Genomic DNA, 23,435 nt, shown 5'->3' with positions numbered 1-23,435 from the left:
CTGGCAAATAATAGGCATTTAACAAATAATTGCTGGTTGATTAATTACCAGTCCATTCATTCCATTGGTATCAAGGCAATATTAAGAGATGAAAAAGAAGGCACACGATATGTTGAGTGGGACTTTTTAAAAACATGGGAGGATATGAACCAGAGTTATACAGCTTAGGCAGGAATGGACAGACTTTGGTGTCCATGTAGGAAAGACACTGATGATATCCCACTGTGGTTCTTTGCATAGACATATGAGGAAGTTATCCAAATAACTTTTTTTATTAGAGATTGCAAATTAAAACATCTCTGAGATAGCACTTCACATCAATCACACTGACTAACATGATCCTGAAAAAAGGAAAATGATTAATGCTAAAGAGCATGTGGGAAAATTGAGACGTTAATACATTATTGGTGGAGTTGTGAATTGATCCAACCAATGCTGCCCAAAGGACAAGTAAACCATGCATACCCTTTGATCCAGCAATACCACTATGATCCCAAAGAGATCAAAAAAAGGGAAAAGGACCTATATGTGTAAAAACAGTTATAGCAGCCCTATTCGTAGTGGCAAAATATTGGAAATTCAGAGAAATCTTATCAATTGGGGTATGGCTGAACAAGCTATGACATATGAATATAATGGAATATTATTGTGCAATGAGAAATGATGAAAAGCAGCTTCAGGAAAACCTGTAAAGACTTGTACAAACTGAGGTAAAGTGAGATGAGCAGAACCAGGAAAACATTGTACATAGTATGAGAAATATCATGTGATGATCAAGTATGAATGACCTAGCTCTTCTCAGTAACACAAAGTTCTAAAGCAAATATAAAGGACTCAGGAAGGGAAATGCTATCCATGCCCAGATAAATAACTGATGGCATCTGAATGCAGATTAAAGCATGTTTTTTTTTCATTTACTTTATTTTCTAGTGCTTTATTTTCTTTTTAATCTGTTTCTTCTTCTACAACTGTGATGAATATGGGATTATGTTTTACTTCATAGCACATGTATAACTTATATCAGACTGCCTACCATTTTCAGAAGAGGAAAGGGATAGAAGGAGGGAGAAGGATTTGGAACTCAAAATCTCATAAAAATGAATGCCAAAAATGTTATTATATGTAATTGGGGAAGAAAAAGGAAACACTATTTAAAGCAAAACAATAAATAAAAGAAAGGGTTTTTAGCATAATGCTGACACATAGTAGGTACCATAAAAATGCTTATTCCCTTTCTTTCCCCCTAGTGTCAAGTTGTACTTTCCTCCTCTGGCTTATATTTTACACCCAAAACAGACCCCTCATCTCCTGTCCCAGATTGGATTCATTCTGCCATAGTGCTAGACTTTGATCTTACTGTCACCCCTGAAAACTTCCCCAAACTAACTTTGGGAGCTTTCTCCCACCTTAATGTTATCATATGTATATTTCTTTTCTGCATATTTGTAATAAAAATGATAGTCATCTGTTGCCTGTCTTGATTGCTAATTATAGATTCTTGAAAGGAGTTTTCTTACCTACATAGTACCAAGCTCCATAAAGGTTATTAGAAAGAATATTAACCATTGACAGCTGATACACTTGGTTAGGCCACATTAGCCAGAGAAACCAAAAATGTAGTTTTCCTGGTCACCTTTTATGTGAAAGAGTAGAAATGAGGCGATGTACTTGGCCCTGATGATGATTTACTGACAGACATCAGCAGAATCCCAGGCTCAGGACTTCATGATTTTTGGTACTGCCCCAATACAGTTCCAGCTAGGGGGCTGACTTTCAAAATTATGCATTGTCGTAAATTGTATTTTATTTTTTAATTTAAATTTCTTTTTGAAAATTTCTGCCCCCAATCTCATTTCATGGAGAGAAAACCACGGGTTACTGAGGGAGAGGTATTTATGATTATAGAGTGTCAGATCAGGAATTAAGATCCATTGAAGGCAAACACAAGTATCATTTTGCAGAGGAAGACACTGAGTTCCAGTGGGGGAGAGGCACTGAGAATCACTTAATTGTACACTGTTTTAGTATGCAGAAACACTTTCTTTTCCCAGTCTCATTATAAGTTCCCTCGAAGGAAAGGCCCATGTCTTCTACTGATGCTGTTTCTCCTTTCATTGGGCAGCAGAGAAAGTGGAGAGTTCTCATTTATTTCAAGAAAGATACTCCAGGTCCTGTAGGGGGTGATGGGAGTAGAAAGCCCATCACATGAAATAGTCCCTGTTCTTAAGCAAGTTATTTGGAGGAAAAGGGAGGGGCCTGACCCAAAGCTGCCATTCATTAACTCTGTGACTTTGTACAGTTCCTTCGCCTCTCTGAGCCTGTTTTCTCATCAGTAAACTGAGGGACTTGGACTCCATCATCTCTGCGGCTCCTCCCAGCTCTGTGATCCCATGATCCTACATTGACTGACAGCCCCAGCTTAGCCATCTCCTACCTGCATGATCTTGCAAAGTTACTACTTTGCACTTGGCTTCAGTTTCCCCATCTGTAAAAGACAGGAGCTTGGGGCACAGGTAGCACAGCGAGTAAGAGCACCGGCCCCAGTGTCGGGATGACTTGGGATCGAATCCTGGCTCAGATACTTAGCATCCACCCAGAAATACCTGGCTGTTTAACCTTGAGAAAGTTACTTAACCCCAATTGCTTAAAAAAAAATGGAGCTTGTTCTAGATAATCTCTTACCGACCTTCTAGCTCTAGAACCATGGTGTCTTGATAAGTCCCTTTCTGCCTGTGTGTCATAGTTCCTTCATCTGAAAAGTGGAAGAATTGGCCTAGATCATTTCTGAGGTCCTGTCTAGCTGGAAGTGTGTATATCTTTGATTTTGAGATTGAATTTCTAGGTAATTTTCAAACAAGAGTGTTATGTAAAGGTCCCTTTTCCCTTCCCCTTCTCTTTCTCCTTCCACATCTCCTCTCTTCCCCTCATATTTTTTGTTTTTGTTTTTGGGAGAAGTATCAGCTCCTCAGACAGCCTCAATCACTGGTGGCTTCCTCAGCATGCTTCCAAAGTAGGTTGGTGCTAGTTCATTTTGGGGTTAAACTCACAGGCTGCATCTGAAGGTCCAGTGGAGATACTGAGATGGGAACAGAAGCTGCATTATTGTGTGTCAGGATGATGGGATTCATTTTTAAGGAGACATTCAGCCATGTGTCAGGTCCTGTGTAACCCTAGGGTGGGTCTCCTTTGCTGGGTCCTCCTGCAGACCCCGCCCTCTAACCATAGGTGTCTCTCCAAGCTCTGGTCTGGGCCTTCTTTTCTTTTCCTCATTGATGACCTCACCAATTCTCATGGATTTAATTACCATTCCTATTCTGGTGACTCTTAAATTTACCTATCCTGTCCTAAACTCTCTATTGTTCAAGTATTTCAGTCATGTTGAACTCTTCCTGACCCTATTTAGGGTTTTCTTGGCAAAGATACTGTAGTGATTTGCCATGTCCTTCTGCAGCTCATTTTACAGGTGATGAAACTGAGGCAAACATGGTTAAGTGACTTGTCTAGGGTCACATAGCTTGGTAATGTCTGAGGCTGGATTTGAAATCAGGAAGATGAGTTTTCCTGACTAAAGCCCACCACTCTCCCACTCTCTCCATTGAGCCACCTGACTGGATGTCTAGCAGATGTTTTTAACTTATGTACAAAATGGACCCCTTATCATCTCCCCTGAGCTTTTCCCTCCTGTCTCACCTATGCCCGTAGAGGATGAAACCATCCTCCCATTCCCTCAGGTTCAAAAGTTGTTGCCGAGACCCATCTAATTCTCCATTGCAATGTTCCTCTGTACACTGCCCCCTCCTCCTCTGATGCTGCCCCCAACTTGTGGCAGGCCCTCATCATCTCACCTGCAATATTAGAAAAGCAGCTGGTGGCTCTGTCTGGCCCCTGCCCCTCCCCACTCTAATCAGTCTTCCCTTCAGCCACAAGATGATTTTCCTAAAGCACATGTACCCCTCTACTCAATAAAGTCCAGTGGCTCCCCATGACCTCCAAGACCCAATCCAAAATGTTTTGTTTGCAATCTCCAGCCCTTTGTGACCTGGCCCCTGCCCACCATTTCTGAAGACCTTGGCCCCGCCACTTCAATCCAGTGACGCTGGCCTTCTGGCTTTCCAGGAACAAGACACTCTAACTCTTGATTCTCGCATTTTCTGTGGCTTTCTGCCATGCCTGGATTGTTCTCGGTACTCTTCTCTGAGTACTGACCTCCCTGGTTTCCTTTAAGTCCCAATTAAAATTCCACTTTCTACAGCAAGCCTTTGCCAACCTTTCTTAATTCTAGGCTCTTCCTTCTTCATTATCTCCTATTTATCCTGTATAGAGTGCTCTCCCTCTCACTCCCCCTCTCACTCCCTCCCGCTCCATACATACATTTGCAGGTTGCCTTCCCCATTAGATTGTACAGGTCTTGAGGGCAGAACCTGTCTTTTTGCTGCTTTTCGTATCCCTGTGCTTAGCACAGTGCCTGGCATACAGTTGGTCCTTAATAAATGTTGATTCATTTATTCCAAATAAACCAGTCTCCCCCTCCTCACCTGAGCCCCATTCAAGGTATTGCACATTCCAATAGAATTCCTTATCCGTATCAGCATGTCCTGTACTGGGTATTTGGAATCCTTTGTGAGTCCTTTTCTACCCTGAGGACTGAGGAGCAGAGCTGGGCTCTGCTATTCCCAGCTTTGTTTCCTAAGCCCTATTCTGGATTCTCCCATCTCAGCGATCCTTTAGCCCGCCCTTAGATTGCTCTGTCAAGCCTGGGGTTAAAGGATCCATTTCTATTGCAGGAGATCAGGGACTTCCTTGTCTCTGGGCTCACTTCTGTTATGAATTTTCTGAAGACCAAGGCAAGTGGCCAGGCATCATCCCTCAGATCCTGATTGCGATGTCAGGACCAAAGAAAGACACAAGGGCTGGCTTCTTCCCTCCGTTCTGCGATTTCCTAATGGTGCATACATCAAAGGTCCAAAACCTATCCCCCCAGTATTTTGATGACGGTATTTCAATAAAATATTTTCCTTTTGTGCACCTATGCATTCATCAAAAGGACGAAATGAGGGAATATTTATGCAGTTCCTAGCACTCCAGCCTGGCGTGTAATACGTCATCAATAAATCCGTGTTTTCTTACTCTTGCCATTGCAAACGTTCCAGGCAGGGGTCTGCCGGCGTCTTCACTTAAATGCACAGCGCCAGCATTTAGGACCCTGGTTTTGGGTTATGGAAGAGTGAAAGAGCAGGTTTTGAGGCTTTTAGCCATGTCTCATCTCCCATCCCAAGGACACAATGGTACTACAAATGAAAAGCCAAAGCAAAGCAAATGCCACTTGGTTTTCCACCTTGAAGCCAAGCCACGCCTTAACCTCCCTTGCAAGACTTCCTTCACAGCTTTCTTCCTTGTCAATGGGTGGCAGGTTAGGGTTCACCCACCCCAGTCCTCATCCTCTCCCTTTTCTTGCAGCTTCACTGTAAGAGAGGGAGCAGTTGGATGAGGCAAGCAGCCTTGTTTAGGGATGAGCCTATGATGGGGTCTTAAAACATGTGGAAGGAAAGAGAGGAGCAAAGAAATGGGCAAACATAGAAGGGAAAAAGGAAAGGAGGAAGGGAAAGGAGGAGTGGAAAGATGGGAGAAGGGAGAACAGAAGGTGGTGTGAAGGAAGGGAATGAAGGAAGGAAAGAAAGAATTGAAAGCCAGTACTTATTTCTCCTCTACTATTCTATGGCACCTTGGGAAAGCTATTTCATCTCTTCTTGCCCCCCTCCCCTTAAAATGCCTTATCAAAACCAATGTCTGTTACCCTTAAAAGGAAATAAAGGCCTTCCCTTAAAAGGCTCATCCAATGCCTCTCACAGCACAGCTCTCTACCATTGCCTTCATCTTCAGAGGAGATTCAATGGCCTCCTTTGGTGACAGTTAATGCTGAGACCCTCAGCACATCCGACTCCTCTTCACCCAGCAAGGCCAGCGTCCCCTGGGCTGTCACACTGCCACACATACCTCTTTTGTCATCTTATCCCAAACCCTCCCACTACAAATCTTTTTTTCCCCTGTTGACAGTGGAAACAGGGAGCAGCTGTTCACTGTCACTCCTACAATATCCCTTCATATACATCAGGACAACAATTGAGTGTCCACCCCCACTTCTCCCAGCTTTCTCCACTCTACGCTGAGGCAAACCAGTTCTGGAATATTGCCTTCAGGGGCTGATTGCCCAGTCTTATTCTGCTGGCTCCATAGAACCTCTGGCTTCTCCAGGGGATGCTTTCCTTCATCCGTGTCTCCAAATAGAGTGTGCTAACGGACAAGTGACTGAGGCAGAGGAGGAGGAGGAGGAATGGAGACTTTTCTCATATCCTTCCTTATTCCCTGAGATGATGCTGACTGGCACCAGTGATCGCACCATGAGGCTGGCTGAATTTCTAATCTGCACTGGGAAAAGTGATGGCTGAAGGCTCAGAGACCCTGGGTTTGAATCCAGCTTTGGTCACTTGTTCCTGTGTGATCCTGGGTAGGTCACTTATTATAATCTGGGCCTCAATTGTGTTCATCTCTAAAGTAAGAAGATTGGATTCTCTACTCTGGCAGGTGTCTTCCCCCTCTGAATCTGTCATCTTCCTTCAAGAAAAATGAGGGCTGATAACAATTATGCACAAGGTCCTATAGAGAGGGAAGTTGGGTTACCCAGTGCATAACTCATCCCCCTGACACAGCCGCAGAGCCTGGAAGCAGAGATGACTTCCCGTAGCACTCCAGCATCATGTCACAGCCCATCTTCTCTTCTCTTCAACTATTCCCTCTAGGCTTTGGTTTATAGGAAAAGACACAGAGGTTGGTGCTACAGGATGGTTTTAATTTTGTTTTTGTCTTCTCAGTCGCCAGTCCAGGACTGTGGATGAAGTAGGGGTTTAATAAATATTCATTCCTTTCCTTAGGACAGTCAGGTGGCATAGCAGGTACAGTACCACTAGAGGAGTCAAGAAGATATGAGTTCACATCTTGCCTCAGTTACTTGCTAGCTGTGTGACCCTAAGCTAGTCACTTAACCCTATGTGCCTCAGTTTCCTCATTTGTAAAATAATCTGGAGAAGGAAATGGCAAATCACTCCAGTGTCTTTGCCAAAAGACAAACCAAACCAAAACAAAACAAAACAAAAATATATAGTCACGAGGAGTTGGACACAACTCAGAAATGACTGAACAACAACAACTATTTCTTCCTTAGCCCCAGTTTCAAGGGTTGGACAGAAAGTATTCTATGTGATGGGATTTGGGTCCTGCCATCCATTAGCACCTTGTTGATAATCATAAACTGGTGTGTTTGTGTGTTTGTGTGCAAGCGCGTGTGTGTATACGCGCGCATGTGTGTGTGTGAGAGTGTGTATGCATGTGTGTGAGTGTGTGTGTGTGTGTGTGTGTGTGTGTGTGTGTGTGTGTAAATCTAAGGCCATTGAGTATGAAGGGGATTCCATTTAACTAATGGTCATACTTGCTCCCAGATATACGAGAAAGGTGTGACAGTGGGGGAATCTGTGTCTTGCCCAGAGCAGGAACTGAATTGGTCTTTCTTTATAGATCCAGTGTTTAGCACAATGTCTGACACCATGAAGGTGCTTAATAATGTTTTTGGACTTGGCTTCACTTTACCCTCAAGCCCTCCATACAAGTTCTTTTCCTCAACCAAGATGTTAACACAAGAAACATCATTTCCACACACCAGCTAGTGGATCCAGGACCCACCTACTTTCTGGAATATGCATTGAGTGTTTCCAGTATGGTAGGATAGAAACCTTTAGGATCACCTAGGCCAATGCTTTCTTTTTATACAAGGGGTGTATGTAGGCTTTTTCTCTCCTTTATCAGCACTGAGGGGACAGAAATAATGATGAAGGTGATGTATAATACAGACATTTATTAGAAGTTTTAGGACAAAAATCTATCTGCAAAGGCAAGCAGTAAATGACTTTATTTGGCCAAAGTCTGTAAAAGGTGTGTTAAGGATACCCATGGCATCAGAACCAGCTCTCACCCTTACTACTGTAGCTGTGTGATTTTGGTCAGGTCTCTGAATCTCAGTTTCCTTAGTGGTAAGATGGGGATAGAGATGGAACTATAAATTATGTGAAACAGGTAACTCTCAGTTGCCCAGAACAGTTACCTCCCCAGGTGAGCTAACTCTCCTAACTCTCTCTATTAAAGTAGGTCAATATGGTGGTGATGGTGGCACACGTGTGTGTGTCTGTGTGTTTAAGTTGTATCCAGTTCTTCCCAACCCCATTTAAGATTTTCTTTGTAAAGGTCCTGGAGTAGTCTACTATTTCCTTCACCAGCTCATTTTGTATAGATGAGGAAACTGAGAAAAACAGGGTTAAGTGATGTGCCCAGGGTCACACAGCTAGTAATTGTCGGACACTAGATTTGAACTCAGGGAGAAGAGTCTTCCTGATTCCAGGTCCCATTTCCTATGCATTATGGTACCACCTAGCTGCCTCAGCAATCTCCCTTCTTAAGGAGTGACCTAAAGTGCTGAAACTTGCCCAGTCTCAAAGTCAGGATGTATCAGGGGGCACATAACACAGATCATCCTGGGCTCAAGGACAGCTCTTTATCCAGACCATCAACATCAGACTTCTCTGTAAAACAATCATAAATATGCTTCCTTCTTCTCACAGTGAAGAACTTTGTCAACTAGTAAGAGATTTATAAATATGATCTATTGATATTTCAGCATTTTTCATTTTCCTTCTTTGTTGAAATGAACTAGAATTCGTTGACTTTTTTAGCAGGGGATGTCTCATAAATAGTGTTAATTGTCCAAATAATGTGCATTGGACCATACTTCTTAGAATCACAGAGAGAAATTAGAAATATGGCTGCTCTGGGCACAGCCTTAGATTCCATTTGCTTTGGTGTCCATTGACTGATACATCTAGACCATGACATTGGAAAGCAGTGTGGTGTAATGGATGCAAAGGTTGATTGATTGAGAATCAGGAAACAAACAAACAAAATGCCCTGGACAGATCCAGCGATTCTGCCTTAGACACTTACAAGTTGTGTGAACTTAATCAAATTTCTCATTTGAAAAAGATCACAATATGACCTTAAAGTGTTACATACATATGATATAATCATTATTTGATATGACCTTATATGACCTTGGCGAGTCAATTCCTTCTCTGGGTCTTAGTTTCCTTTCCTGTTAAATGAGTGGTTTGGGTGTGTTGACCTTTTAGGTCCAGAATCTGTGATTCTATGGCACTCATGCTAAATCATGTAACCCTTCTTTGAGCCTTGAGGAAGAATTGCAGGAAGTTTCTTTCATTGGAATTTTTATTCTCAGGATAATTTGTCAAAACAAGGTAGAGGAAGGAATCCTGGTGTCCATGGTGCTGAACTTTACCTGGAAGAAAATATGTCAGAGAGCCATGACCCCTCTTTCATGAGATACTTATACACACACACACACATGCACAAACACACATACATAATAGACATGCACCATACTCATATGCATGTTGCAAAAATTTCTATGTGTATATAAACATGTATATGTATATTTATATACATATATTCACATCTCCTCATGTGTGTATATGTGTGTACATCTATAGCATCTAGCTACCTACATATCAGCAGAGTGTCCATAATCTTATGTGTGTGCATGCTTGTGTGTACACATGCATATATGTACACATATGTGTGTATGTATCAAATATACCAATATACCCAGAGGCCAAAACAGCCAGGAAAATGACCAAAGTCTCTAATCCATAGGAGTTCTGGAGCCCACCCAAACTGACATTGAGTCATTAATGATGCTTTTTTTTTATTTTAGTCACTGAAGCAGATCTGAATCTCCCCAGAAGTTCCAATGCTTAGCCCACACAGCTCCATTCTGTACGAAAGAATGACAAGATAGACTGTCAGTTGCTTTAGTGTCATATAAGAATGCTCCATCTGCACCCCCCCCCCCACTAGTCACCCTGCCAACAAGGGAAAGGAGGTTAGTGTGGCATGGCCTGTTCTGGAGAAACATGCTGGTTCTTTATAATCACTTCAGCTTTTTAAAAATGTGTTCTCCAGTTATCACTTAAAATACATGCTAGAATTTGGCTAGAAATCTGAGTCAAGCCCCTAGTTTATAATATATAGTTTGACTCTTTCCCTTACTTTTTCTTTAATTGATTAAGCATTTGCCCTTTCTCCAATCCTGCACAAAAATTTCCCAGTCTCAAAAATCTTTCAAAGGCCACCGGCTATGCCTCAATAGTCAGATCTGTGAGTTTATATTTTTTTTTCAGAGTGCTGGCATATAGTTAATATAAGTCTGCTGCATTGAACTCATTAAAGGCAGTGGTGTATCGTGGTGGTGGTGGTGGTGGTCATGGTGGTGGTAGTAGTGGTGGTGGTGTGTCATAGTGGTGGTTGTGGTGGTGGTGGTGGTGGTGGTCGTGGAGGTGGTGGTCATGGTGGTGGTAGCAAAAATAAAACAGTAGCAAGAGCTAGAATTTATATAGAGCCTTAAGTTTTACAAAGCTCTTTATAAATATCTTATTTGGACCTCTCAAAAATCCTGGAAAAGTTGATTTCTTCATTTTATGGAGGAGGAAACTGAGGACGGGAGTGAGTTGAATTGCTCAGGGTCTCACAGCCAGTGTGTGAGGCTAATAATGGGTCTTTCTCAGTACAGGTCCAACACTCTGCCCATGGTTTCACCATTACTTTTCCTCTTCATCACTGTCACCTTGTAGAACTCATCGCTTCCTTCAAAGCACAGCTCAGGCATCACCTACTAGAGGAAGCTTGTACTAGTCTCATTGGTTTTGCCCTATTTCTCTATATCTAACTGGCAGGCATTTGTATTTGTTTATCTGTTTAGATGTAATTTATCCTGATTGAAAGGAATTTACTCAAGGGCTAGGACTATCTAATTGTTTGTCTTTCTAACTCAAATGTCTAGCACTGTGCCTGCTGCATAATTACTGTTGTTCAATTCAGTCTGACTGTTCATCACCCAATTTGGAATTTTATTCACAGAGATACTGGAGTGGTTTGCCATTTCCTTCTCCAGCTCATTTTACAGATAAGGAAACAGAGGCAACCAGCATTAAATGACTTGCCCAGGGTCACACAGCTAGTAAGTGTCTGAGGCCAAATTTGAAATCATGAAGAGGAATCTTCGTGACTCTAGGCCATTTGCTCTAACCATTGTGCTACCAAGTTGGCCCCTCCCCCCCACATAGCACTGGTTATTATATACTTATATGCATACATACATGTGTATGTATTATACTATATATCATATCACGTGTGTACACACATATGCATACATTCATACACACACATTAACTTCCTCTTTTCTGTATACTATTCCTTTTCAATAAGGTAAGTCTTTATCAGATGTAGAGTACACCTCCCTCCTCTCCTTCCCACTCTCAGCCATACAAAGTGACCAAATCTGTTCCTTGTTTTGGGATTTCTATTTCATTGATTTATCAGGCATGTTTTCTGCATTTGAATGTCAGTGTCTCCCATGATGGGTCTTATTACTCACTCCTTTCTTGAATGTTGTGTTCTCTGACCTTCTGGGTGTCTAAAGTGCCATCTTCCTGCCCCTTCTTGCATTCTCATTGCACTCTCTCTGTTTCTCATTTGCTGTATATATACTCAGGCAGTTTTCTCCTTCCCCCTTCTATTTCCCTTTAAAGCCTCTTTGTTTGTATTTATAGTACTCTAGGCAGACACAATTTTACCCATTCTTGTTAGGTGTGAGCTATCCCCAACCAATATAGCTTCTCATGTTTGAATCAGTGGAAGGAGCAGGAGAGTGAGAATGATTTGTAAGACAAAGCTGAGGAAGTGAGTATGTTCTTGTAAAGATGGGGATGAGGTGTAGCTGTGGGCAAGGGGAGCTTGTGTTAAAGTATCTAGCAAGAGATGGCATATTGCATCCAAGGATGTATTTGGCTGGAATGTAGAGTGAATGAAGACAAGGGATGTGGGGGCGAGGGGAAAGCTGGAAACTCTAGTGGAATCAGTGTTAATTGCCAGGCTAGGGAATTTGCAATTTAACCTAGATGTAATAGGGAGCTAATAGATGTGTTGGGGGGGAGGGGAAGTGACATATACCTCTTTCTTCCTTAAAAGAAAAAATAGTTTTTGTCAGTTAAGTGGAGGAGTGACTGGAAAGGGGAGGGGTTGGAAGCAAAGAGCAGGAAGGAGGCTTTTGCCATAGGTCCTGGGAGAAATGGGAAGTTGGGGGGGGGGAGGGTGTAACTGAATTGAGTGAAAAGGAGAGATTCAATTTAGTTCAACAAACATTTATGCAAAAAATGTAAGGAATCTTTTTAGAGGTAAAACCGACTGGAGTAAAACAATCATTTAACCTTTGGAATGCAGCATCTGCTATGTTTATTTAAGAGAGAATATCCCTCCCTTTTCCATAAGCATTGCAAGGGTATGGTCAGAACAATTTACTCGACCCATTACATTGCCCTGAATATCCAGAGACAATGATGTAGAACCAAGAAGTCCCCAGTAGGATTCCAATGGATATCTAATACTTTCATCCCCCTCCTGTCCTACAGCCCTGTGTTTTGGTTTGTAGCTTTCTGCTATCTTTGCCTCAATTTCACTCTCCCACAAATCCAATCAATTGGCAGATTCTGTCACTAAAATTTTACAAAGATCTCTCCCATTTCATCCTTTCTCTGTACTCACTCATCAGCCCTCTTCTGAAATATTGCAAGAGTCTGATAGTTTTCTCCCTGTGCCCAACATCTTTTCCCTCTAGGATGTATCTTCCATAAAGCTGCCAAAGTGTTATCAGTCCCTTCCTCAAGAAACTGCAATGACTCCTTAGCTCCAGGATCAAATCTGAAATTCTCTTTTGTTATTTAAACCTGCTGCTACCCTTACCTTTCCATTCTCATCAATTTTCCTTATATTCTGTAGCTTGATTGTCCTTGTCGCTCCTCTAAAGCTTCATTTCCTGTGTCTGTGCCCTTGCCCCAGGCTATCCCTGATGCCTGCATTGCCCTCCATCCTCTCTTGGCACTCTCATAAGACCTTGCTTACTCTAATATTCGACCTTCTAAATGAAGACTTGCCCTGCTCCAACTCCAACTCCATTCTCCCAGAATTAGATTGTATTTTTTTATATATATTTTTATACGATTAATCAGCAGATGACTATTGTCTCCCATGAGAGAACATAAGCTCCTTGAGGGTAGAGTTTCTTTTATTGTTGTCTTTGCATCTTCATTGCCTAGCATGATGCTTGTTACATAGAAACATGGCATAGTAACATAATTACTTAGTTGCTTAGTTTGTAAGACGAAGATGAGGAAAGTACAACACAGATGAACATCGCTCCTCCTCTCAGATCCTTTGTTCGTTCTCCCAATAGAAAGACAGTTCCCTAGATGAGACCCTGAAGGCCAATGTGATGCCGAGCAGGAGCTGCTGGGATCTGCCAGGCTAAGAAGGGCAATTGCGGCAGCTGCCGTTAGCTCATGTTTTATGTATGTAAGGACATGTGTAGCAGCTCCTTAGGGACATACCAAGCCTCTGTGAAACAGCATCACCCTGAGGAGTGTGCCTGGACATGTCCAGATCTCCTAAGATGGAGACACTCTCTGTTCCCTATCATGCAGGTGCATGCTGGGCTGCATTACCAGAGCTCACTGCATCTTTAAACCTGGCCAGGCTGAAATGGCTCATCTCTGCAGCACTCTTTCTCTCTCTCTCTCTCTCTCTCTCTCTCTCTCTCTCTCTCTCTCTCTGTCATTCTGTCTCTGTCTCTCTGTCTTTCTGTCTCTCTGTCTCCCTCTGTCTCTCCCTCTCTCTCTGTCTCTTTCTGTCTCTGTTTCTCTCTCTGTCTACCTGTCTGTCTCTTCTTTATGGCTTGAAGAGTGATGATCACAGTTCCCCACAGCATAGACACCATGAACTGAGAAAGAGCCAAACGAGTTCCTTCCTTCCTCTGCTCTGCCTCCCTTTTACCCCAGCTCCAACAAATGGGCTTGGGAAGGTTTGTGTTTGTATCCTGTGTGCTTTGCCCTTCTGAGCTCCAGGTGCTGCTGGTGACCTCCAGCAGACCAGTAATTTGAGCCATGGCAACCTTGAAGTCAGGATTTAAGGCAGAATGGTGAAGGCAACCAGTCTATTAAGGAAGCCTTGGGCAACTGCGTGCCTGAGACTTGAGTCCCAGGAGGGGCTTGAACCTGGACTGGGATTGTATGCTCTAGAGGAACTGATCTGAACTATGAACTTAATCTCTTTCCCCTCCCCACATGTTGAGGTGATAGAAGGAAGTAAGGAATTATGCCTCCCACATACTGAAGTAATATGTTTATTATTGTACCATTTGAAATAAATAATCTTTTATAAAAGCTACTTTGTTAGTGTTAGATGGGACTGGCATACAAGAAAACCTGCTTGCCTCAGTTTCCTCATCTGTACAGTGTGTTGGAGAAAGACATGGCAAACCACTCCAGCATCCCAGAAAACCTGTAATGGTGTCACAAAGAGTCAGATCTGACTGAAACTGCTGAACAACAAAAAACAACAATGGACCAATGAAACAAGTATCCTACACTTAGGAGAACACCACTGGTGGGGGCACAGGCACTTGTAGAAAATCCAGACAGCCCAAGCCCACCGAAGGGTGCCAGCGAACTCTGAGGGAAGGGGGAAGAAACGAGACAGGCTTTAGGAGATGAGGGGCCATGATATTCAATGTTACATGTACATCCTACCATCTGATTTTCATAATGGTCTTAGACACAGCCTGTCATAGTGGAAAGAGATGCTTGGATATTTAGTTACAAGTCCTCCCTCTAATGGACACTGTCTATGTGACCCTGGACAAGTCCATTAGCCTGTCACTGCTCTAGACAGATCTCTATGACTAGAATTTATGGAGAATGTTCTGTCTCAAAGTGCTCCAGAATTTCCTGACTATGGAGTTCTCATGTCTATATAGTCAGAGGCCAAATCTCTTTCCCTTCTCTTTCACAAGATGATGAAGAGGGACTAGAAGTATAATTGTTCCCATTTTATAAAAGAGAAAACTGAGGTGCTAGAAAATTAGTAGAGCTGACTGTCGTCTGATAGACAATAGCAGAGCTGAGATTTGAATCTAGGCCTCGCTGCTCTCTGGGCTCGCCGGTCTCCAGGTGGTGTTGGGTTTTGTACTGCAGAGGTTCTTTGTATTTTAAGATGAACTTCTTCCAAACACGGATGGAATAGTTAGTTCCCTGAAGCAAGCACTCCATTCACCAGAGCACACCAAACCCCATATACGTCTACCCTTCCATCCAATGGGATTCTCGTTCAGACAAAGCATGTCTTTGGATTCCTGTGACCAGCGCTGTGGGGTCGGTTCAGTTCATTTCTTAGCCTTCATTTTCACTACAATTGAGATATTCAGACGAGATTTCAAATGCAGGTGTCTCTCTTCTTGCAGCACAGGTTTGTTTGTTTGTTTGTTTTCCTTTGTAAATATAGCCCTGAGAGTTCATTGGTGTACAGAGACCCCTGGTGAAGAATTTGTCCTCTACCATAGAAACAGAGAAATGAGGAGGATGATGATGCAGATGCCGATGAGGCTTATTTTTATTGCACTTCCAGACTAGTAAAGCACTTTTACATATATTATCCAATTTTATCCCTACAGCATCCTTGTGAGAAAGCTGCTATTATTATCCTTATTTTATGGTACAACAAGTGGATGCAGTGGATAAAAAGTGGGATTCTGGAAAGCTTGAGTTCGAATCCAGTCCTAGACACGTACTGGCCAAGTGACCTTGGGTGGATCCCTTAAGCGCTGCCTGCCTTAGTTTTCTCAATTGCGAAATGAAGATAATAAAAGCAAGGATCTCACAGAATTATTGTAAGGATCAATATAGGTAATAAATGCTCATTGACAAAAGTTCATTCTCTTCCCATTTACATCTGAGTTAAGTGAGACTGGCAGGAGAAGTCAAGCAACTTTGCTCAGGATCAGACAGTGAAGGAAGTGTCTGAGGTAGGATTTGAATTCAGATTTTGCTCAATCAACTTCTATTGCTCCATCTATCTGGCCTTAACATAGAGACAGAAAAGATCTTAGAAAGCATCACGTCCCACTCCCTCATTTTGCAGATGAGGAAACCTAGGCACAAAAGGTGTAACTGACTTTCCCAGGGATGCACAGATAGTAAGTGTCTGAGAAAACATCTGAACCCAAGTATTCTAACACCAAGATTAGTGCTGTATCTGCCATTCCACACTGTTTCTAAAGCAGATTTGGTGTCAATGAATATTATATAGGTTTAGAGAACTGTCCAGGGAAAATGACTTATCTAGGACTTCACCCTTACCATACCAAGGAAACAGAATTTGAATAAAGGTCTTTCTCATTGTGAATGAAGCTCTCCGGATACTACATATGTTATCAAATGAGATCATATAGATGGACATATATGAATATATATGACAGGATATAGAATACATAGACAGATAAATGTAGCACTTTGCAAATGCAAATGCCAAGCTCTATATAAATGTTAGTGACGAGGTTGATACCACAGAGCCTACAGGCAGTTAGAACATTTATAGTCTCAAAAAGGAGCAAGCAAATTAAATTTTATCTTAAGTGAACTTGGGAATTCCTCTGTTTAAAAAGATGCCCTGGGAAATGAAGCCCCACCCCAAAGAGGATGTGAGAATCACCCCGTATCTGTTTTGTAAATAACACCCTTCAGTTCTGTTTTGTTGTTTTTGAAAGTGGGGAATCACCCACTTTCCAACCTTCTTATGAAAAACAAAGTATTAGGCTGCCGTGGCCCTGCTCTGCAGACCTGCCCTTCCAGAAATTCATAACCCATAATTATCTTCCTACCTCCCGGAATTCTTTTGAAATAGATTAAAAGGGGGAAAATAAGTTTTATTTTTTTTTAAAGAAGATCGACATTTTCACAAGCTCTATTGGTATCACAGCATCCTATGAATATTTAATCATCATCAGAAGAACAGGAGGCTGAAGAGAAATCAGGTTGTGATATTTGGGAACAGCAGGTGTGGGAAGGAAGGCGTTGACATGACACCCTCTAAGAAAGGATCTGGCATGTTGTGGAAGGGGCCTCCTGCCCCTCCTCGCAGCATGGGCTCCCGGGGAGATGGTGAGGAAGGATTCCTGAGAGATGGAGGTAGGGCCAGATAAGTGGCTGGAGGGACGAGCAGGGAGCAGAGGCTCTTGGACCATCTGTGCATCACTCTGTGTGTGTGTGCGTGCATGTGTGTGTCTATGTTGTGTGTGCATGTGTATGTTGTGTGTGATAGAATATGGAGGCTCCTCTTGCTTGAAGAAATATGTTTGGGACACCTAATGAATTGGACACATCCCTGACTCTTCTGTTACTGCCAATCCATGCATGGGGTAGAACCTTCCCTCAAGATTATCTCCAGTCGATTTCTGCCAATATCTTATTTATACATAATTGTTTACATGGTGTCTTTCACATTGGGATATTAACTTCCTGAGGACAGGAGCTGGTTTTTCCTTTCCTTGTAGGTCCAGAGCTTAGTACAATGCCTGGCACATGATAGGTGCTTAAATGCTTGTTGATTTGATTTGATTTTGGAAAATGTTATCAAGACAAAAGTAACAGCAACAAGCATTTCCATCTCTGTTGGTTCAAAAAAGTCATTGTGTATTATCTCAATCCCTGATGGACAAAAGGTTTTGGGTCCAGTAGTTCAGATCTCTTTTTCTCCTTTCCCCAAATCCAGCCATGATCCCGAGGTTAACGTAAAGAATCTAGAAAGATTGGGTAGTAACTTGCCTGTTGGCACAGTAGAAGAGAGCTTTCAGGATAAGGAAAACATGGATACTTGCCAGTAAATGATCCTACCCCAAGAATTCTGTTCCCAGGTGGAGACTGGGCCCATCTGGGGTCTGGGAGAAGGGAGCCGCTGTTCGTCTGCAGCCCAGAGTCACCAGAGGCAATGAGATGACTAGTAATGGGAGGAAGAGCTTTGTCCATTCCCAAAATCAGACCTGAATGTGAAGGGAGGGAATTCCCAAATACCTCAGCAGAATACCACACATATGGCCACAGCTATGGTGACCTTAGGGACAGTTAGGTGGCACAGTTGAGGAGTGCTCCACATCTGGGGCCAGAAAGATTCATGTCTGATGTCAAATCTGACCGCAGATACTTACCAGTTGTGTGTCCTTGGAGAAATCACTTAGCCCTCTTCGACTCAGTTTCCTGTAAAATGAGCTGGAGAAGGACATGGAAAACTACTCGGGTATCTTTGCTAAGAAAATCCCAAATGGGGTCATGGAGAGTCAGCATAAGTGAATAACCCCAACAACCAATGGCAATCTTGCATTTATTTTTATCTTCTTTAATCTTTCCACCCCAGTGGCCTATTCAAATAATCCATTGTGGGTGCTTTGGAGGCCACTCATGATGTTCTCCTAAAATGGTTCATTAACCCCCAAACATTCTGGGAGATGTAGTTCAGTGAGTGAGTGGTCTTCTACATAGAAGTAGGTCAGGATGGAGGATACTTGAAATCCCCCTTTTTGGGAGTTAAAATGGCAGAGGCATTATTGACATGATGGAGTATTAAATTCTCAGAAGCAAGGACAGAAGAAGGTCTGTCACTAGAGACCTACTGTTCAACTCCTTAGTAAAGGGAGTCCTCTCCAATGGCCCAAAATAGGGAGGAGCTCAATTTATAGCAGGGACACCACCCTAGGGGTGATTCACTGTCAAACAGCCACCCAAGATGGGAACACCTGATGGGGGTGGGGCAGGCAGCAGCTTCCACTTCTCCTGCCTTGTCCCTGGCATGTGATCCATCTTTGGCTGCCTTTGAAGCAGTAAATACCTTATTAGCACCATGTCAGAGTTCAGTGAGCCCAGGTAGGATTGTGAGCCATCAAAGGCAGAAAGAGAGCTAACATTGCCTTTTGGAAAGTCTCTGCATGGACACTACTTCCTGGGCTAACTTCTTTATTGACTGGCAAAGCTATCTTACTTCTATGTGTTTCAAGTAACTAATTTCCTGGTGATTTTTGTTCTCTCTCAGAAGTGGAGTAAGTGCAGGGTTAGACTGAGCCTGCCTTTCCCCTCACTAACTGCCTTGACCTAGGCCAGTCAACACCATGGGATTCTTACAACCATTCTTCCAGAAGTGAAATGGTATGCTGGTATGCAGAAATTCTCAGGCCAGTTGTTTCATTTTCAGACTTGAATGACTCTCCAAAGATTCTCTTTTCTTATAGGTTAAATTGGAAGTATCAGGCTGGAGAAGGAGAAAGAGATATGATAGAAATGATAAAGCCAAAAAAAATGTAAAATTTACAGAAAAAGCCAGTATTTTGTGAAGTTCAGAATGCCTTGGGACATTTAGAAAGCTCTCCCAATGTGTGTAGAGAAAAAGTAAAAGGCTCATCACAGTAGCTCCCTTTATATAGGTTGGCTAAAAGTGGCTTCCTCACAGCCTTCTTCATAACAAGTTATGTATTGAAATTGAAATTGGCCTTGCTGTAAAGATAAGGAAATGAAGTTCAGAGAGATGGGAAGTGGCCAAGGTAAGCCAGGAAGTTTTGGACAGAGCTGGGATTCAACACTAGGTCTTCTGATTATAAAACCATTGTTCTTTTCACTCCCGTTACACATGGAAATAAGAATGAGGAGACAACCTTACATAAGAAGAGAACATCCCTAATGACCTCAATGGTTGCTTTATTTGGAGAAGATGCATGATGAGGAATGAGATGAGAGGAAGAGAGCTGCCTGCAGCTGGGGGGCTGCATACAAAGGGTCTCTTTACAGGTTGAAGGCACTTCTTATCCTCGAGAACAGAAGCCTTGACGGGCTAAGGCAGTTGAAGAGCTGAGTGAGAATCAAGCCTTAGATACTTGCTCCCTGGGCAACTCTGAGCAAGTCACTCCACTTCGGCTTCAGTTTTTCCTTCTGGAAATGAGGATACCTTGAGTGGTGAGTATCAAATGAGATAATATTTGAAAAGTGCTTTGGAAACGTTGAAGTACTATACAATGGTCTTAGGTATTAATCATTCAGAAATGATTGATTTAGGTGGCTGTCATGGGAAAGAGGTGCCATCTTTGGCTCCTGTTGGCAGAACCAGGAGCTGAGCAGATATTCCGAAAGATAAAATGAGACTTGGATTTTAGGGGAAACAATTCCTGACAGTTGACCCTGGTAAAGGTAAGTTTGCCTGGAAACACGGTGGCTTCCCCCAGCTGGATGTCTTCAAGCAGAGGCTGAATGGCCATTTGCTGGGCATGTTATAGAGAGGGGTCCTCTGGTATGGGGCTTGCACTACATGGCCTCAGAGGGCCTGGTCCCTCCTGGCTGATGCACTGACTGATTTCAGCAGCTGTGAGTTCTACTTCCCCTTAAATGCAAGGGTAAATGCATAAAAGTGTGAATGAAGTAATGAATGAGAGAACAAATGAGCTCCTCTATCTCCCTATTGCCTTCAGGATCAAATTAAAAGCTTCTGTTTGTCTTTTGAAGCCCCCCATGATGGGACCCCTTCCTCCGCTGGAGCTGTACTCTCCCCTTTGTTCTCTGTGGTCTCCTGGATTTGTCTCACACAGAAAGCTTGCCCTCCTACCGTGCATTCACACTGGCTCTTCTCCATGCCTGGAATGCTCTGCAGCTTCACCTCAATCTCGTGGATGCTGTGGATTCTTTCAAGTCTCAGTTAAAACTCCACTTTCAGCAGGGACCTTTTCCTAGTCTATCTTAATGCTGTTCCGTCCCTCTGACATTCCCTTCTATGGACCCTTTGTATGTCTTGGGGGCATCTCAGTATTTGAATATTGTCTCAACCATTAGACTCTGAGCTCAATGAGGCTGGGGGCTTTTACTTTTTTCTCTTTATCTCCAGTGCTTAGCATAATGCCCAGCACCTAAATAAATGCTTGTTGGCTAACCAAATGACTGAATCTGCTCCTTGACTATTGGCAACACCATCGCAAGACCATGCAATTTGTCTCTCTCTATCTCTTTGTCAAAACATACATGAAAGTAGTTACTTCACAGTTTGAGTTATGGTCGACCCCTTTACCAAGTGTCAGTGCCCATGTGCCACACCCATACCAAATTACCTGCCTACAGTGAGTAGTCTTGCCATCAGCAGACCAGGCAAAGTAGGTGCACTGGGGGGGGGGGGGGCTGGCCTTGCTGCTGCTGACCACCTCCCAATTTATCTCATCTTTAATGATCTTGCCTTTTAGTTCCCAGATCATGATATTGGGCCTGAAATGGACAAATGAAATGGACATGACAGCAAATCCAATTATAATTTGATAGGAGTGTTTCTTTTTCTTTTATTTATTTTTTTTTGCAATTGGGGTTAAGTAACTTGCTCAAGTTTACATGGCCAGTTATTTCTGGGTGAGTGCTGTGTCTGAGCCCGGGATTCGATCCCAGGTCATCCCGACACTGGAGCCGGTGCTCTTACTTGCTGTGCTACCTGGCTGCCCCAGATAGGAGTGTTTCTTAACCAGCTGGTGACTGCCTCCCCAGTAGGGAAGACAGCATCAAGCCTTCTGTAAGGTACATTTTTATAGAACAAGATGTTACTAACAACACAGTGTGTGGTTCCAAGGGGGTGTAATGCCATTTCTAGTGAAGCCTTGATTACCTAGCAAAAGTAAGAACAGACTTGCATCTGGGGCATGTTTCTAACAAGAACAGACTTGCAACTGGGGTATTTTTCTGGCAAAACAGGTGAAAAGTTCCTTCATTATTGTGGCCTATCAGGTGGTTTCCAGGGACCTTGGTAGAGGTCCCTTCTGGCAGGCTTAGGGGACTTTGGTGTATTATTTCTGGTGGGCACTTCAGGCCAAGTGGCAGCACAGTCAGGAATGGCTGGTACTGAAGCAGAGAGCATTGAAGATGTTACTACTATCCAGAGTGTAAATGTGCTTGCATTTGCTGCAGTCCCACAGCATGCCCTGAGCAGCCTTGCTTCCTGAAGTGCAGAGAGAAATATCAGGAGAAAATATCATTGTGTTTAGGTAACCTCTGTGGCCAATGTGGTTTATCTTCAGTGACAGGTGGCCAAGTTCTAGACATTGAGCAGTTTCTCCCTGCTACTGGAAACAATGATAGGGTTGCTGCTGTTGGATCAAAAATCAACACAGGATACCTATTCTAAGTGGCTGTTGTCCTTCATGTGCATTTACAGATACCCCAGCTTGATAGTCTTACCCTAAGTACCAGCCACAGCATGGTGATTGTGTTAAGAAAAGGGTACACTCAGCATATCCTTGTGTGACCAACAAAGTGCCTGGCCCTAGCTGTATACCCAGAAAGCTGCATATCTATTCATTCCTGTATTGTTTATTTCTTACCTCTTTGCTCACTAAAGGGGCCATCCTTTGATTCACTTCTTTAAAAGGGCCAATTGTGAAGTCCCACAAGCTTAGTGTGGTTTCCCAGGAGTCAGCAGTGTAACCTGTCCATCAGAGGAAATGGTCGCATTGCTAATAAAATATGAGTGATCTCTTAAGGCACACTGTGCGATAGCATAGCTTGTTTCATCTCTGGTAAATTTCCAGTTGATGATGGTCTTATCTCAACATGTAGACAGGATCATGTCTGTGAACTGGGGAGTCATTGTGATCTGGGTTACTCAACCATTGTGACTTTTAAGGGTGTTTTGAAGGCTCATCAGTTCAGTCTTGATGACAAAACCTCAGAGAATCATTCCAGGAGGAAAGATGAATCCTGATTACATGGATAGAGATGAGCCAGCTCTCCCTCACACCTGCAGCCCAGCAAGAAAAAAAATCAGGACCACGGAATTTGAAGATTGAAAGGACTCTAGCAATCCTGGGATTTCAAATGAGGGTGTCTGACTACCTAATATTACTGAGAGAATAAGACCCTACCAGAACAAATAATTTGACTGCATTCACACAGCTAGTAATTTGTAGAGTCTTTGAATCCAAATCTTGTGTTCTTTATAATATGCTAAATAAAGTTAAAAAGCATTTATTAAGTGCTCACTATGTGTCAGTAACTGTGCTGAGAAATTAAAGCAAAAGGAAAGTCAGTTCTTGCCCTCAAGAAGTTTATATTGTAATTAGTATCAGATGATCAGTCTTTCTGATGGGCTGTGAAAGAATCCTGATAATCTTCCCCAGTGGACAGCCAGTGAGAACAAACCCAGAAAGCTGTACATATATCCATTCCTATGTTGTTTACTTCTTACTTCTTTGCTCCTTAAAGGGGCCATCACTTGATTCACTTCTTAAAAAGGACTGTTTAATGAATGGGTATTGCCCCACTCAAAGTGAGCACTTGCAAAGACCTTAGCTTACAAGGGCCAGGTTCACCCACTGCATCCTGGGCCATCTCCAGGCATCCTGATGAATATCTGGCCACTGGAGGAGAAAG

General features: G+C 42.8%; 1 pseudogene; it reads right to left on the bottom strand.

Annotated features, from left to right (window-relative positions):
• Positions 1–9,971: 9,971 nt before the first annotated feature.
• LOC138157594 (small ribosomal subunit protein RACK1-like) lies at positions 9,972–22,209 on the bottom strand (annotated as a pseudogene).
• Between the last annotated feature and the right edge of the window lie 1,226 nt (positions 22,210–23,435).

The sequence above is a fragment of the Petaurus breviceps genome, unplaced genomic scaffold (genome assembly GCF_028583685.1).
Source record: "Petaurus breviceps papuanus isolate PSGF00001 unplaced genomic scaffold, PetGlider_PUasm1.0 173, whole genome shotgun sequence".
Lineage (NCBI taxonomy): Eukaryota > Metazoa > Chordata > Mammalia > Diprotodontia > Petauridae > Petaurus > Petaurus breviceps.
This window is presented reverse-complemented; position numbering and strand designations above follow the sequence as displayed.